Genomic DNA, 18305 nt, shown 5'->3' on the forward strand with positions numbered 1-18305 from the left:
GTAGATCTCGCTGCGACTTTATCTAAGCCAAGATATAAAAATAATACACCAAGTACCCCACATACAAACATGTCTAAGTAATCAAGTTTAAAATAATAAGCTAATAATAAAGCGAAAAGGTAAACCGTGTGGGTTAATCAAGTTCGAAATACGCTAAGAAAGCGAAAAGCAAAATCCTGGGGGATAATCAAGTTTAAAAAGAGGTGGGGGGTAGGGTGACCACCCGTCCCGCGTCCCGAAAACCAACCAAACTGTCCCGCAATTGCTCACATGGAAGATTTCTATACAGTAATATGCGTGAAACTTCTCTCGCTATAGTCTATTTGAGTATTAGTCAAGTCAAAATACTGAAAGACCCACCACAAATTCCTTTAGAAGGTTTTTTGGTACCAACATGTAGAAGACCTTTCTCTGTACATCATTCTGAAAATCCACCTAAATCCACCGGCGTGGTTCCCCCCTGTCACTGGTGCGGGACAGAGGGCCTTGGTCAACGTATACTCATTCGGATGAGACGCAAAAGAATCCTTGGCAGTTGGAATCGATGTAAGAGTATAGGCCGCAGCATCGGTCCCGGGCACAATTTCGATCATAGGACACAATCTGGAGTATGCCCGTCTTCATTAGCCCAGTTGGGCGTTAAATCCCATTTCAATTACGTTTAACTCAAAGAAATATATATTTTAATGTAATAAACATAAGAAATGGAAAATATTGACAAAAATCAACGAATATGATCTATATAACATTGACACCCCACACTACAACTACACACTATCAGCAGCGCAACCGACAACACCACGACCGTAACCATACTCAAAGAAATTTAAATTAAATTAAATTAATATAATTAATTCACATATTATATTTTTTAAATATTGTAAAGACCTGCACTACCAATAGAAATCTCAGTTCTCAGACAGTACATCTGCTAAAATCTCAAAATGTTAATTTACAACTTGGAAACGTGCTTTGTCCTATGCTAGACCTTTTCTATGCAATAAACTACCAAAGTCAATTATTGTCAAAACAGTCCAGGGAGAGAGAGAAGAGAAAAAAAAGGTAAAAAATGGAATTTTACGCCCACTCGAAACAAACTATAATTCGCTTGCACATAAGGTCTTTAGCTTTGGGAGGAAACCAGTGGAAGAGGTTAGATGGCGACCCCATTCCTTGTCACGTACAAACGGGGAATCGAAACCACACCACTTGACTCAATGACAGAACTTATGATCTAAAATGCATGCGTTAACCAAGGGGCCACCCAACCCCCCTCTTACCCAAAGAATATTAAAATTAAATAAATACTAGTATTAAAATTTGTTACATTATGAATCACATAAACAAAAAAACATTAGCTGACTACTGGGGCATTTGCCGTGACCGAAGGCTATATATTTCTATTATATATATATTTCTATTATATATATATATATATATATATATATATATATATATATATATATATATATATATATATATATATAAAAAACAAAAAAACTGGAAGACAACGGATGTATCGAATTGCTTGTTCCTTTATTTTGATATGTATATTTGGTTTAATGGAGTATCAATTACATTCGCTTTCGCTTTGTCGTCTCTGAATTAGTAAAATTCAAATATGTCCATTGATGCATAACTGATGATTGTGTAAAGGTATCTTGTATGTATCAACCAGGGACAGTAAAAGATGCATTACGTAAGATTTAGTTAAAGAGCTGACAGTTCTTGCAATAATAGTTTAAACAAACATGCATCATGCAAGAGCTAAATCTGCCTTTTGCAGGCCTTTTTTTAGGCTTGAAATGTTATATAAACCATTAGACATTCTTAACAAAACAAGACCATAATCAACCCTCGATGGCATTGGATACTCGAGATTTAACTAGATTAGAACGGTTCGCCATTTAAAAATTTAATTTAAAAATGGGAAAGCGAGGCTTAGTCTCGGATATACCAGAGAGAAGAAGAGATGTGTTTTAAGTCCACTCGACACAAACTAGGTCATTTTGGGAATAACACATGATTTAATTTTATTTCAATCATTCGCTTGCGCGTACGGGTCTTTAGCAGTGGGAGGAAACCAGAAGACCCAGAGAAAACCCACGAGGTTGGACAGGCGAACGCGACACTCCTTGTTGACTCAATGACAGACCTTATGATACAGCTCGCACGTGCTAACCATTCGGCATCCAGCCCCCATATGACACACGAATACAAACCAGGCTTGTGTGCATATTTCATAGTTTGATTTTCTATTGTTATTGTTGCTATGACGAAAAGTGAAGTGACTATATCAATTGTTATGCATACTGCCTCGGTTTTTTTTAAAAACAAGATGATGTCCCGCAATATGATCAAGCAAAGGTGGTCACCCTAGTGGGGGGGGGGGGCAAAAAAACGGTTGAGTGTTATTTCAATAATTCGTTTGCGTGTAGGAGGATCCTAAAAAAACCCACGAGGTTTGAAAGGCGACCCCCTCCTTCCCCCCCCCACCCCTCGACCTGATGTAGCGTGACACGATCTTGACTAGATATTGGATAGTTTGGTTATTGAGTGTTATAAATATCTGGATCTGTCAAGTTCATCTCACATCCTAGGAAATAATTGTTCAGCCTCGTGGGGTTTTTCCGGGTCCTCCCGTTTTCCCCCAGTGCCAAAGATCGTACATGCACACATTATGGAAGCCTATTGCGGCCATTTCAGAATGCGAGAAGTCGAGGGCGAGAACACGAGAAGACGAGAAGACGGGAACACGAGAAGACGAGAAGTTGAGGGCGAGAGTGCGAGGGAGCGAGAACACGGGGAAACAGGGCGAGAATACGAGGATCTCGCCCCGAGAACACGAGATTACTTTCACCTCGACTTCTCGCTCTCGACTACTCGACTTCTCGCCCCCAACTACTCGACTTCTCGCCCTCGACTTCTCGTCTTCTCGTGTTCTCGCCTTTGAAAAACCTCGACTTCTCGCTCCCTCGCTCCCTCGCCCTCTCGTGTTCTCGCTCCCTCGCTTCGTCACAATCTCGACTTCTCGTCTTCTCGCCTCGGAAGTGCAGTTTATACGCATGTCCACTGACTACCGCATCGGCATTTATATTTAGACATGGATTATAATAAACGGAAATGTTTGAAGTTCTAGAAAATTAAATTTAATAGTCTTAAACAATTTTAATCTCTTCTTGCACAGATAGTATTGTATTCTGTAATCGCTTTTAAGTCTTCAGTCGAATCTTTCTTTGCTCTCTAACTTCAATAACCTTCATCGGGTTTTTTGATGCGTGGACTTGTCAGTGCTGTAGGATGTAGAGCCTGACAAGGGTCAACGTATAGTCGTTCGAATGGGATTAACAAGACGAGGTCCCGTGCCCGGAATCGAAATGAAGTTGGCTCTACGGTGGCCCAGTGAGTAGGACGTTTGCTTTCTAACTTTATCAAAGTTCATCGTGATTTTCTGGCGATGTCCACCCTAGGACGGAGGGCCTGAGAAGAGACAACGTATAGTCGTTCGGATGGAATACAAATAACCGAGATCCCGTGTCCGGAAACTAAATGAAGAGTGAGCTACGATGGCTCAGTGAGTAGGACGTTTGCTCTCTTACTTCATCAAAGTTCTCCTGGATTTTTCAGTCGGGGTTCCTGCTTGTCAGTGGTAAAGTCGATTCAATGGGATAAACAAAAAACGAGGTTCCTTGTCCGAAATCGAAATGAAGTGGGGGCTACGGTGGCTCAGTAAGTAGGACGTTTGCTCTCTAACTTCATCAAAGTGCATCGGGATTTTTCTGGAGATGTCCTCCCTTGTCAGTAGTGTAGGATGGAGGACGGAGGGCCTGGCAACGGATAACGTGTAGAGGACGGAGGGCCTGGCAACGGATAACGTGTAGAGGACGGAGGGCCTGGCAACGGATAAAGTGTAGTCGTTCGGATGGAATAAAAATAACCGAGGTCCCATGTCCGGAATCTAAATGAAGTAGGAGCTACGGTGGGTCAGTGAGTGGGACGTTTGCTCTCTTATTTCAGTGGCGTAGGAAGAAAGCCCTCGCAAGGGACCACGTATAGTCGTTCGGATGGCATAAAAGAGACGAGGTCACGTGTCCGGAATTGAAATGAAGTGGGAGTTAGGGTGGCTCAGTGAGTAGGACGTTTCCTCTCTAACATCATTAAAGTTCGGAGCCACGGTGGCTAAGTGGGTAAGACGCTGGCTTACTAAACTGGAGGTCACGTGTTCGATCCCTGCATTGGCCGAGAAAGTTCATCGTGGTTTTCCGACGTGGTTTTCCCTTGTCAGTGGTGCAGGGCGGAGGGCTTAGCAAGGACAGCTGTCTAGTTGTTCGGATGGGACGAAAAACCTAGGCTATAAATTGGCGTGCACGTAATTGGCAGTTTGGATTCGATATAAGCGGGGGGGGCCTTGGTGCCGCTGCCCGGGCACAATTTTCCTCATAGCACACTGTATGGCGTATGTCCGTCTTCAGTAGCCCAATCGGAGCAGAACAGTATGACGTTAAACCCTATTTCATTTCATTTCACCAAAGTTCATCGGACATTTTCTGGCTGGGTTTACCCATGTCAGTTGTGAAGGATGGGATAAAAAAGACCGAAGTTCTGTGTCCGGATTCGAAATGAAGTACGGTCTGCTGTGGCTCAGTGCGTAGTCGGGACTTTTCTGGCGAGGTACCCCCTTGTCCTTGGTGTAGGACGGAAGGCATAGGGACAGCATGTCGTTCGGATCGCATGAAAAACCGAGGTCCCGTGTACACATTGGCGTGGTGGTGTGTGTGTGTGGGGGGGTGGGACTCTGTTTCGACCCCCCCGCTTATATGTGACATGGAGTAGGGTCGTCTGTCCAACCTTGTGGGTTTTCTTCAGGCCCCCCCCCCCCTAAAAAAACTGTTAATTGCTTGATTTGTCGAGTGGACGTTCAACCCCATCCCCCCCCCCCCTCATTTCATTTTCATTTCGAACGTCAATAAAAACCGATAATAATTGTTTCCTTTGTATTAGAAAATAACGTTTTTAAACACATTAATACATAATATAATAAGTACTAGACCAAAAAAAACCACATTAAGTCATTACTGTATACAAATTAAAATGTCGCACACTAGACTAAGTGAGCACGCAGAAAAGGGTACCTGCATCAAAAAGTATTCAAACGAGCTTTGGTGGCAGCATGATTAATATTTCACAGAATCAAGGGATGAATAAACTACAAGACTGCAAAATTACAGAAGCCGCCTTTGATGTTTTGTCGACATATATTACCATAGATATACCAAAAATATGGGAAAATCGGGTTATTTTAGGCTCACTGCGCACATAATAACTTCTTAACTAGCTTTGGTGGCGCCAAGATGTTTATGTTTTCGAATTAACGGATGAATAAGTTGTGAACATACCAATGTTCATTACCTTTCTATGGTGCATTATCAAATTACTCGTAGGATACCCGGCTTTACACGGGCCCAAATTCGACTGGGGGTCCAATTCGCCAGGGGCCTAAATTCGCCCTTGGTCCAAGTTCGCCCGTAGCTCAAATTTGCCAGGGGCCCATATTCGCCCAATGCTCAAATTCGCACGGAACCAAATTCGCCCGAGGCACAATTCGTTCGTGGCCCAAATTCGCCTGTGGCCCAGATTCGATGGCCTAAAACATTCATGTGGTCGTGCTTTTTAATTTGATACGAGATATGTTGAGGTGGAGCGCGGCGACGAAGCGTAATTCGCCTGGGGCCCGAATTCAATGGCCAAAAACATTCGTGTTGTGATGCTGGTTAATTTAATACCACATAATAATGTGTGGGTGGAGCGCGGCGACGAAGCGTGACGGGCGAAAATACATACAGAGATACACACACACACACCCATACCCACTTAGATTTTATTTATATAGATATCACCGCAAAGTTCTCATGGCCACGAAACGTGATGGGCGAACATCCATACATCCATACATCCATACCTACATACATACAAATACAACTTGATTTTATTTATATAGATATCACCGCAAAGTTTTCATGACCCGGATTCGGGACAAACATTTGGGGTTTATTAATCAAAGGTACGTTCAGGCTGCATCAAAACCACCTAAATGAGCCTTGGTGGCAAAATGTTATTTATTTCACAGAATCAACTACCAGACTGCACACTTTCCGGACCCGCAAAAAACCCACGTGGTTCGACAGGCGACCTATCCCTTGACACGTACAAGCGGGGAATCGATACCCCGACAGTCGATGCAATGACAGACCTTATGATCAAATGCGAACGCGTTAACCATTCGGCTACCAAAACACATACTGTTTTTCTCCAACTGAGCTAATGAAAGCGAATATACGTCATGCAGTGTGCTACGAGGGCCTACTCTTATTTCGAATTCTAACGGTAAAGGGTTCTTATACGTGGACACCAACGAGTGTGAAAGAGAGAGAGAGATAGACTCGACAGAAACCAGGTCATTCCGGGACTAACAATTTTATTTCAATAATTTGCTTGCGTTTAGGGGTCTTTAGCAGTGGGGGAAACCCGGAGAATCCGGAGAAAACCCACACGATTGGACAGACGATCCTAATCATTGTCACGTTCAAGCGGCGAAACGAAACCGAGCCACTTGACTCAATGACAGACGCCAATGTGTACACGGGACCCCGTTTTTTTTTGTCCCATCTGAACGACTACACGTTATCCGTTGCCAGACCCCCGTCCTCTACACGTTATCCGTTGCCAGGGCCCCCGTCCTCTATCCTACACTACTGACAAGGGAGGACATCTCCCGAAAAATCCCGATGCACTTTGATGAAGTTAGAGAGCAAACGTCCTACTTACTGAGCCACCGTAGCCCCCACTTCATTTCGATTTCGGACAAGGAACCTCGTTTTTTATTTATACCATTCAATCGACTATACCACTGACAAGCAGGAACCCCGACCGAAAAATCCAGGAGAACTTTGATGAAGTAAGAGAGCAAACGTCCTACTCACTGAGCCATCGTAGCTCACTCTTCATTTAGATTCCGGACACGGGATCTCGGTTATTTGTATTCCATCCGAACGACTATACGTTGTCCATTCTCAGGCCCTCCGTCCTAGGGTGGACATCGCCAGAAAATTCACGATGAACTTTGATGAAGTTAGAAAGCAAACGTCCTACTCACTGGGCCACCGTAGAGCCAACTACATTTCGATTCCGGGCACGGGACCTCGTTCTTTTTAATCCCACTGGAACGACTATACGTTGTCCCTTGTCAGGCTCTACATCCTACAGCACTGACAAGTCCACGCATCAAATAACCCGATGAAGGTTATTGAAGTTAGAGAGCAAAGAAAGATTCGACTGAAGACTTAAAATCGATAACAGAATACAATACTATCTGTGCAAGAAGAGATTAAAATTGTTTAAGACTATTAAATTTTCTAGAACTTCAAACATTTCCGTTTATTATAATCCATGTCTAAATATAAATGCCGATACTCAGTGGACATGCGTATAGACTGCACTTCCGAGGCGAGAACACGAGAACACGAGAAGTCGAGATTGTGACGAAGCGAGGGAGCGAGAACACGAGAGGACGAGATTAACTCAAAGGCGAGGGAGCGAGGGAGCGAGTAGTCGAGGTTTTTCAAAGGCAAGAACACGAGAAGACGAGAAGTCGAGGGCGGGAAGTCGAGAAGTAGAGGGCGAGAAGTCGAGGGCGAGAGTGCGAGAGCACGAGGTTTTTCAAAGGTGAGAACACGAGGGAGCGAGAAGTCGAGGGACGAGGGAGCGAGAAGTCGAGGTGAAAGTAATCTCGTGTTCTCGGGGCGAGATCCTCGTATTCTCGCCCTGTTTCCTCGTGTTCTCGCTCCCTCGCACTCTCGCACTCTCGCCCTTAACTTCTCGTCTTCTCGCCCTCGACTTCTCGTCTTCTCGTGTTCTCGCCCTCGGCTTCTCGCATTCTGCAATGGCGCAATAGGCTTCCATAATGTGCGCATTTAGAATCTTTGGCACTGGGGGAAAACAGGAGGACCCGGAAAAACCCCACGAGGCTGAACAATTATTTCCTAGGATGTGAGATGAACTTGACAGATCCAGATATTTATAACACTCAATAACCAAACGATCCAATATCTAGTCAAGATCGTGTCACGCTACATCAGGTCGAGGGGTGGGGGGGGGAAGGAGGTGGTCGCCTTTCAAACCTCGTGGGTTTTTTTAGGATCCTCCTACACGCAAACGAATTATTGAAATTGAGAAGTCGAGATTGTGACGAAGCGAGGGAGCGAGAACACGAGAGGACGAGGCGAGGGAGCGAGGGAGCGAGAAGTCGAGGTTTTTGCAAAGGCGAGAACACGAGAAGATGAGAAGTCGAGGGCGAGAAGTCGAGAAGTCCAGGGCGAGAAGTCGAGAAGTCGAGGGCGAGAAGTCGAGAGGTCGAGGGCGAGAGTGCGAGAACACGAGGTTTTTCAAAGGCGAGAACACGAGGAAGCGAGAAGTCGAGGGACGAGGGAGCGAGAAGTCGAGGTGAAAGTAATCTCGTGTTCTCGGGGCGAGATCCTCGTATTCTCGCCCTGTTTCCTCGTGTTCTCGCTCCCTCGCACTCTCGTGTTCTCGTGTTCTCGACTTCTCGTGTTCTCGCCCTCGACTTCTCGTCTTCTCGCCCTCGACTTCTCGTCTTCTCGTGTTCTCGCCGCGAGAAGTGGCGAGAAGTCGAGATTCTGAAATGGCCGCAATAGGCTTCCATACACACATAATGTATTTAACATGTATAATGCCTCATCAATTAATCGACTATACAGATGGTGGTGGTATAATCAATTTTGTTATGTGTATTAAATACATGCAGGTAGATGCAGGTATAAAAAACCTTCATCATATCGTATATAAAGTATATCAACACTTTATACCTAATTTATGAGTTTAATAATCTATATTAAAGGGGGGGGGGGGGGCGAATGGTTAGCACGCGCGCGCTGAATGATAAGGTCAACTGGTTGTACCGGACAAGGAGTAGGGTCGCCTGTCCAACCTCGTGGGTTTTCTCCGGGTCTCCCGGTTTCCTCCCACTGCTAAAGACCCCTACGCGAAAGCGAATTATTGAAATAACATGGAACCATGTGTTAGTCCCAAAATGACTTAGTTTGTGTCGAGTGGACGTTAAACCCCATCCTCTCTCTCTCTCTCTTTCTCTCTCTCTCTCTCTCACTCTCTTGGGATCACGGTGACTAAGTGGGTAAGACGCTGGCTCGCTAGCCTGGAGGTCGGGTGTTCGATCCCTGCATTGACCGAGAAAGTTCACCTGGATTTTCCGGCGTGGTTCCCCCTTCTCTGTGATGCAGGACATTCGGATGAAACGAAAAACCGAGGTCCCGTGTACACATTGGCGTGCACGTAAAAGATCCCTTCATTAGCCCAGTTCGGAACAAAACAGTAGGACATTAAACCCCATTTCATTTCTCTCTCTCTCTCTCTCTCTCTCTCTCTCTCTCTCTCTCCCTATATAATAAGTGCGAATTTTAACACTAAAATGTTCCGGGATTAAGTCCTTTAATACTAATAAGATTATAGTGGGCCCATATGGAATGTAATTGAAAATGATACTGAGAAATAAAATGAAATGGGGTTTAACATCCTACTGTTCTGCTCCTATACCATGCGCCATACAAATGAGGACAATTTTGCCCAGACAGCGGCGCTACGGCCTACTCTTATATCGAAGTCCAACTGCCAAGGGATCTTTTACCTGCACGCCTATGTATGGTTGTTTCGTCCCATCCGAACAACTAGACAGCTCTCCATCCTGCACCATTGACAAGCGGGAAACCACGCCGGAAAATCCCGATGAACGTGTTTATAAATCAAACTTTACCACAATCTGAACACATGTTCACCAGTTGTCATAAACTGTAATAAACAACAATAACATATATACTATATTTATAAATGTACAAATACTTGTGACCTTTAAACATTCAGCCATACCAGCGTGAATATATTTGGGACATCTACGGCAAACTATATTGTAAACTGTATTTAATAAAACACATTGCCATGCGTAACACGTGGGCTGTGTATCGGCTCTAACAAAAGTATAATTATATAAGGAGTTTAATATTTATAATATTATAAACATTAAACATACAGTATGCAAGAGCTGCCTATTTCATGTCTTTCTTTAGGCCTGAAATGTTATCTAAATTATTAATTAGACATTAATTAACTTATCCAGGCAATAATCAACTCTCGATTTCATCGCTAGCCTGCGATATTTACTGGATTAGGATCCGATATTTACTGGATTAGGATCCGATTTACTGCTCAACTTTCATTCATGATTTAATCATGAAATGGATAATCGAGACTATGTTATTTTATCGTATCGACTTTAGTAATAATGATGGAGGCTAAGCCGAAAATTCAATCGCTAAATTCTCGGTTCAGAGTGGATTAATTTCACTGAAATTTTCAGCAAATTCCCTTTACATTATCTAGTTTTTAACTATTATAGTGAGAACTGTCAGCTCTTTATCTAATCTCCCATAATGTATCTTTAAGCGCATCTGAACACTGTATCTTTAAATTCCAGGGAAGATTGTGTATAAAGAACCCATAGCACACCTACTGTTTTATAAGATGATAGAGCCGTTCCACAGCCCTCCACTAGCACCCCCGTACATCATAATGTTCAGGTTAGATGAATTTGAAGAAATGTTGGGTTTTTTTTACATTGGTTTTGCTGGATTAGTATTTGGGAATGTGTTTTCATTGTATCTTTCTGATGAAATGTAAATGTAATTTTTCTTTTTTTTTTGATTTTCTAAAAGCAATTTTATCATTACATTAAATAAAGATACAATTTACACAAATCTGATATGACAAATGTCTGATTTGTAAAACAAATATTGGTTTTAAGATACAAATATTAATTTTACTGTACACATATCGAAATACGACAACAAATGAAGAACTACGAATTAAGGACTATGAATTAAGAACTAAGAATTAAGAACTATGAATTAAGAATTAAGAACTGTGAATTAAGAACTAAGAATTAAAGACTATGAATTAAGAACTAAGAATTAAGAACTATGAATTAAGAATTAAGAACTGTGAATTAAGAACTAAGAATTAAAGACTATGAATTAAGAACTAAGAATTAAGAACACCGGATAAAGAGCTCTTTGGTCTACCATAGGTAACTGCATATCTGTTTACGGGTAATTGAATCGCTAGTATCTTTGACGCATTTCTAAATGCAAAATGACAAGTCTGTCACTAATTTCTAAATGCAAAATGACAAGTTTGTCAGTAATTTACAGGTTTTTATAGTGACACCTCGAGTAATACGCTTGCTTGTAGTTCACTGGGGATGACTAAAAATGCAACCAGACACACGAATAAAGGATTAATCTAGATTTGTTGGGGTATTGTCATATTATGCGGGTAGAATTTGGTTTTTTTTAATGTTCAAAACACAGCTTGTGCTGTCCTTTTCAGGGCCGTCCATGTGGCCCTGGACCCCTTGATAGGTATGTATGTGGTGTTATCGTATCCCTCATATGCTCCTTTGTTCAGAAATATATAGTTTGTCTCTAGATATAGTTTGGTTTGGTTAAATAATCGTCCCGACCGCCGCTATCGCGTTAAAGGGCCATATTTCCGGGCATTTTGGATTTTACTATCATCTAATGACCCCACAACATAATGAATGAGTGTATTTCTTGACCCCTGGAACATATGTTTAGACACAAAATTATCATCATAGATAAAATGCTATGAGAGTTATAGGGAATTATTTGAAAGGGTTACCCGGGTTCACCCGGCAGATTCTTAAAGGGGACACCCTAGGCTGCTAAAATCAATCACAAAAAAAAAATTGTATACAATTTCCAGGTTCAGCCATAGTTCTGCCGCACTAACAAGTACATCTTTTGGATGCTGTTACTGTTTTGTAGTGCAACCCCAGGAATATAGGACCCCTGGCTGAAAATGTCACTGTGGTCGTTGCATTAATAGTTAAGGGGGGGGGGGCATACTCTGGTCATTGACTGTCACACTCATCCAAATGCAATTTGTATGTGAGCATGTTGGTAAGGTAGATAATTATTTGGTACAATATATAAGTACAACAGGCGCTGTTCTATTTTATCCTTTATTACTTTTAGCTATTTTAATTTGTTTGTCATATGTTATCATAATCTTTACTACCATATTTTGATTGTAATCGTATGCCATTTTACTTTTCGATGTGTAATGTCCACAAAATGTTAACTGCGCCATTGAGCAGTATTTTATATTGGTAATAGGCGCATTATAAATAAATTATTATTATTATTATTACCCTCCCCCACCCCTTCCTTAGTCTGGTCCTGTGTAACCCCACCATGCCTATACTACTCCATGTCTCTATTACAGCCCAAGTGTACCCGCCAACCCCGAACATAGATTCCATATAATTTCTGAATATAATCCGTTCCCTTTCTGTTACACAGATTAACCTAACCAGCCAGTTACAGGCGGGAAGGGATAAATCTATTTGTTAAGGCCAGCTCAATTTTTTGTCATGGTCGCTGAGATGTAAATACGGTTAGGGCACGTGATTGTTGGCTAGATTGTAAGTTAGGGTTTGGGTAAGCCTTGGGGCTAGGGCCAGGGTTAGGGTTAGGGTTGGGATTAGCCCTAGCCCTGTTTGCATCTCGTGACCTATGACGAAATATTGAGCTGGCCTTATCATTTAGTACTAACCGTGGGTCAGTTGGTGTTTAAGTAGCGAAAGGTTTAAACAATAAGGGAGACAACTCCAATTTTAAACATTTTCGGATTGGAGTGTAGTAACAGCGAGACAAAGGAATTGTATTTATAAAAGTTTACAGGATATAGGTATTGTTTAATGGTCGAGAGCGAGACATTAAGTAATATATTGTAACAACAAGAGGACCGTCAGGTCCGAGTGTTTTTACAATATATTACGCAATGTCTCAGCTCGAGACCATTAAACATCTTAAAATACAGACACTCCGCACGTGCGTTTACAGTGAAATACGTCACTCGAGTCTAATATTTGACAAGGTACGATTGGCAAGTTGCCCGTAATATTATTTGAAATAATGGTACGCCAACATCAAAGGGTGACGTCACATCTGTATTTTAATTATACAGATGTTTATCAACTCAGCTAAAGACAGACTATACATCATAATTTACTGGAGTTTTAAAATCAAAATAAGTGTGTATTTTACAAAGGTGGTGGTTATTTTACCAGTTTGAATTGGTTAAAAACTCACTGAATGGTGAGTTGTGATCACGTTCCAATACACACTATGTACGAGCTAAATCTGCTTATTACAGGTCTTTATGTTGGCTTTAAAAGTTAAATAAAATATCATTTAGACATTTATTCACATGACAAGCCTAGAACTCTTTAGAAGCTCTGTCAAAAGAATTGTGAACGGATTGAGGGAGACTGGGAACTGACATATGCTTGAATATGTCATCCTAGCTGTTATAACTAATATGTCGTGATATATATACAGGGCCCCCACATAGGGGGGGGGGGGGGGCTGATGGGGGATATGCCCTTGGATATCACTTCTTTTTTTTCGGGGGGGGGGGGGGCGCGAATTATTCATTTTGTAAGAATAATAATAATATGTCCATTTATAAAGCGCTATATCCACAAAACGTGCTCATTCTTAACAAAAAAAGACCTTATCTAGCACAACTTTTATTATTGTATTATGTTGGACCTGTTCTCAGCAGGAACACCTTCTGATAACAAAATATAAACCTCAAATCATTGCGATTCGGGTCATTTGTCCTAATAGTGTCTGTTCTTAGGTGAGAGAAATTATGTAGTTGTTACGAATATACGATACCCATGGAATTTATCAAACCCCAAATAAAATGTCTTATACTCATAAAAAATCAACTGAGCGCAGGCACTGAACAAGACAGTTCGAAAATAGATAAAGCAAAATGAATTGAAAATTACAGTTAAATTACTTTATTTTGAACGAAGTTACCAATAGTTGTAGTTTGTAGTTTTAACAAGAGGTGTGCATTGATCATACTGGACATTCGAGTCTTAGGTTCGCTTCTCCATTTTTAATTTAAATCATTAAATGACCGAATCGTTCTAATCTACTTAAAATCGGAAACATCGGATGTCATCGAGAGTTGATGTCATGTTAATTAAAGATACATTATGGGAGATAAGATAAAGAGTTAAAAACTAGATAGTGTAAAGGTAAATGAGCCGAGAACGAAGCGGGTGAAATTTTCGCATAGTCTCGGTCATCATTACTAAAATCATTAATATAAACAGCATAGTCTCGATTATCCACTGTTTTGATTTAATTATCAATGGCCGTTCAGCGGCATATAGGAATCTAATCCAGCCATCATCGAAGGCTAGCCTTGACATCGAGAGTTTATTATGGTCTGGATAAGTTAATTAATGTCTAATTGATAATTTAGATAACATTTCAGGCCTAAATAAAGACTTGTAATAAGCAGATTTTGCTCTTGCATAAAGTATATTTAAACATACATTATGCAAGAGCTAAATCTGCCTATTGCAAGTCTTTATTTAGGCTTCAGATGTTATAGAAATTATTAAATAGACCTTTATTTACACGACAAGCTTAAAATCAACTCTGTAGATCCACGGATGGCTTGGATACAGTTTGGATTTAAACAGCCTCGTCCATTTAAAATTAAATCAATAAATGGCGGACCAAGCTAACGTTTACCGTTACTCGCTGATGTCACAACCGGAAACTGGTGATGATAAGCCTGCCAAGCGAGGCTTCCATAGCCATTGAGCATGTTACTTGATAATCGAGAATATGTGGGCGGAGTTATCGTTTGTCAATCAAACGATCGCCAATTCTCATAGACGGTGAAGACACAATTAATGCCTATTTCTAGTCCAAACTTCTAACAGTGACAGTTCCGTTCAGAACAAAGTAATTTGACTGAAATTTTCAGCATTTTTCTTTTTATCATCTATTTTTGGATTATTATAACAAGAATGGCCAATTCTTTATAAAACTCCTAACTAATGTATCTTTTATATCTAATTTATAATTTATATAACATGTAAGGCCCAAAAGAAAGACCTGCAATAGGATTTAGCTCTTACATAATGCCTGTTGAACTTACTCAAACAAGTTTAGGGGTGGATCTAGCGGACAACGATTACAATATACTATGGGAAAATAAAATATAAAACCAGTCAACTCAGACCTTTGCCATAGAATGTGTTTTATATTTATATGTATCCTGTACAGCCGTCCTGTACACATATTTAGTAGACGAATACACGGTTTACATACGATCGATTACCAATCACCAAATGAGAGAGAGAGAGAGAGGGGGGGGGGGAGATAGAGAGAGAGAGAGTTTAACGTCCACTCGACACAAAATAGGTCATTTCTGGACTAACACATGCTTCAATTTTATTTCAATAATTCGCTTGCGCGGAGAGGGAGGAAACTGGAGGACCCGGAGAAAACCCACGAGGTTGAACAGGCGACCTTACTCCTTGTCACGTACAACACTGTAGTTGACTCAATGACAGGCCTTATGATACAACGCACACGCGCTAACCACTCGGCCATCCAACCCCCCATCACCCAAATGGATTACCACCATTCAATTATAAATCAGACACTGATGGATTAAAACGTTTTTTTTTTATTTGAACACTTAAACGTAAAAGACGTTACTATGACAACACACGAATCAACAATATAAGTAGATTAACATTACAATATACAACTTCCGGTTTCATTAATTACAAACATTTATCTCTGTGTGCCATTTGTTATATTCGCTATATTTAAAACTCAAATTGGTTATTTAAGATTTAATTAAGAAAACAAAATAAAAATACCAACGCTAGATATACCTTTCAGAGCTTTAACTTTAACGATATACAGGGCCGAGTTTACCTCGCGATGAACCCTAGACACAACTTGTCAGTAGGCCACCAAATTTATGTTTTATGTGTAGGATAAAGCACGAGACTGAGGTTATGCTGGGAAAAGAAAGACTGAAGAAAATAACCCGAGAGGCCGAGATTATTTTTCTGTCGAGGGTTTTGTCTGAAGTCCTTCTTCCCCCAGCATATCCGAAGTCGAGGACTTTATCTTGCTTATAAACCGTAGATGTTTACATGTAAGTAAAATGAGAATATCCCAGAATTCCCATAAGAAAAAACCTTATATCATGTTTTCTTATGGAAAAGAAACCTACCATGGAAGAATAACCCGTTACAGGTTTAAAGACAAACTTTCAAAAGAATAACCTCAAATTCCCCTGTATATATCCAAAGTCGCCCCCGACTTTCAGACCGCAAGTTATTCTGGACATAGAATGTACCCCAAAGATCATAGGTTAATAAAATGAAATACCTAGTGTATACAAGGTTATATGCCTGCACGCTGCGCCCGAATTAGTTAGAGTGGGTCTCCAGGTTTGATCTAGCTTCAACTCCGTATATCTGATCAAGCCCTTCTCGTTTGATTTGAGTGTGTTTGTGTCGCGGCCTATGACAGGACAACGCTATTATTCACGTGTCGGTGCCAAAGGGAGATAACGTACCTATAAGTTCGGGAATTTCTGAATAATCTAGCAACGGCTATTGATAAATTTTTCCCTAACAATATTGTAGTTGTAAGATATCAACAGTACCTTAAATAATAACCCGAGGCCTACATTCTTTTAAATAACTAACAGGTGTTTGTACAATTATAAGGTTTCTTGATTGGGGGGGGGGGCTTCCATCCTAGGTCATTATAGGCAAGGGTCCAGGGGCCGTAATAACCTGGAGAAAAGAGTACTTGCGCCCCCCCCCCCCCCCGACTCCTCCGGGCCTGTTTTTTAAGCAGAGTGGCAGTACAACAGTGATAGTTCGGGTATGGTGGTCATTGAGTGAAACAAGCTCATACTATATACAATCACATAAGATGTACACAGCATATAAAAAACAAAATTATTTATAATTTACAAATTAAACCTTGATAATTCAGGTCAAAATTATTTATTGAATTGGGTTGATCTGGAGATGGGGCCAGATTCATAAAATTAAATATTTGTCGACAGTCGAACACAGAATGGTTTCTATCCATAGATACGGGCTTTATCCATGGACAAATTTTCATCCCGTAAAATCAATCAATAGATGAAATCTGACGATATCGACCAATATCAAAGATGTTTTGTGAGTTAAACAGGTTCGGGAAACTCAAGAACACAATGAATTGTAAATATTATAATAACTAGTGACCGGCGCAGGATATTTGGTTCATGTGGGGCTTCGATTGGGGCGAGGAGTCCCCCGGGAAAATTTGAAAAATCTGGGTGTCATTAGTGATTTCAATATTACACTCAATTTGATCAGCTACATCACACCAACCAAAGAGAGAGAGAGAGAGAGAGAGGGGGGGGGGGTAACGTCCACTCGACACATACAAGGCCATTTCGGGACTAACATATTGTTTAATTTTATTTCAATAATTCGCTTGCGCGTAGGGGTCTTTATCAGTGGGAGGAAACCGGAGGACCCGGAGAAAATCCACGAGGTTGGACAGGCGACCAGTTGACTCAATGACAGACTTTATGATACAGCGCGCACGGGCTAACCATTCAGTCATCCAACCCCCTTCACACCAACCAAAGAAAAGCTCAAATGTTCACGTTTTATGAAACATAATGACAAGTGAGATTTTTTTTATACCGTTATTTAAGAGAAGAGGGTGGTGGTGGGGGTGGGGTGGAAGGGGTGGATCCACATTATTGGGCGTGTTTTATTCCCGTATCTGCCTTTTTTATAATGCAGGTAACAGGTATTATCGATGGGATTTTTGATTTGAGTAGAAATACTAATTTTAAAACAACACATCCTCAGACATTGTCTGTATTGGACACCGCAGCCAGGTATAAGATGACAATAATTTAGCCGACTGGTATCATCTAACAATGTACACCACAGTAATAAATAGTTAGAACTATACAATTATTGAACAATTACACCAACGATATTATATAAAATGTACATTATTTACAAAAATAAAATAGAGTTATTTCCCTTCTCACAGCAACTGCAGCCAAAACCTGACCGCGCATTATTGTTGATCTTCCACCACAGCGCATAATTGACGCATTTTTTTTTAAAGATCACTTTAATATATTGAAATGAAATGAAATGGGGTTTAACGTCCTACTTTTCTACATCGAATGGGCAGATGAAGAAGGACATGCGCAATGAAGGGAACTATGATAGAGGGTTCGCCTTAACAACGGCCCACTCGTTTCCAATTCCTACT

The sequence above is a fragment of the Patella vulgata genome, chromosome 4 (assembly GCF_932274485.2).
Source record: "Patella vulgata chromosome 4, xgPatVulg1.2, whole genome shotgun sequence".
NCBI lineage: Eukaryota > Metazoa > Mollusca > Gastropoda > Patellidae > Patella > Patella vulgata.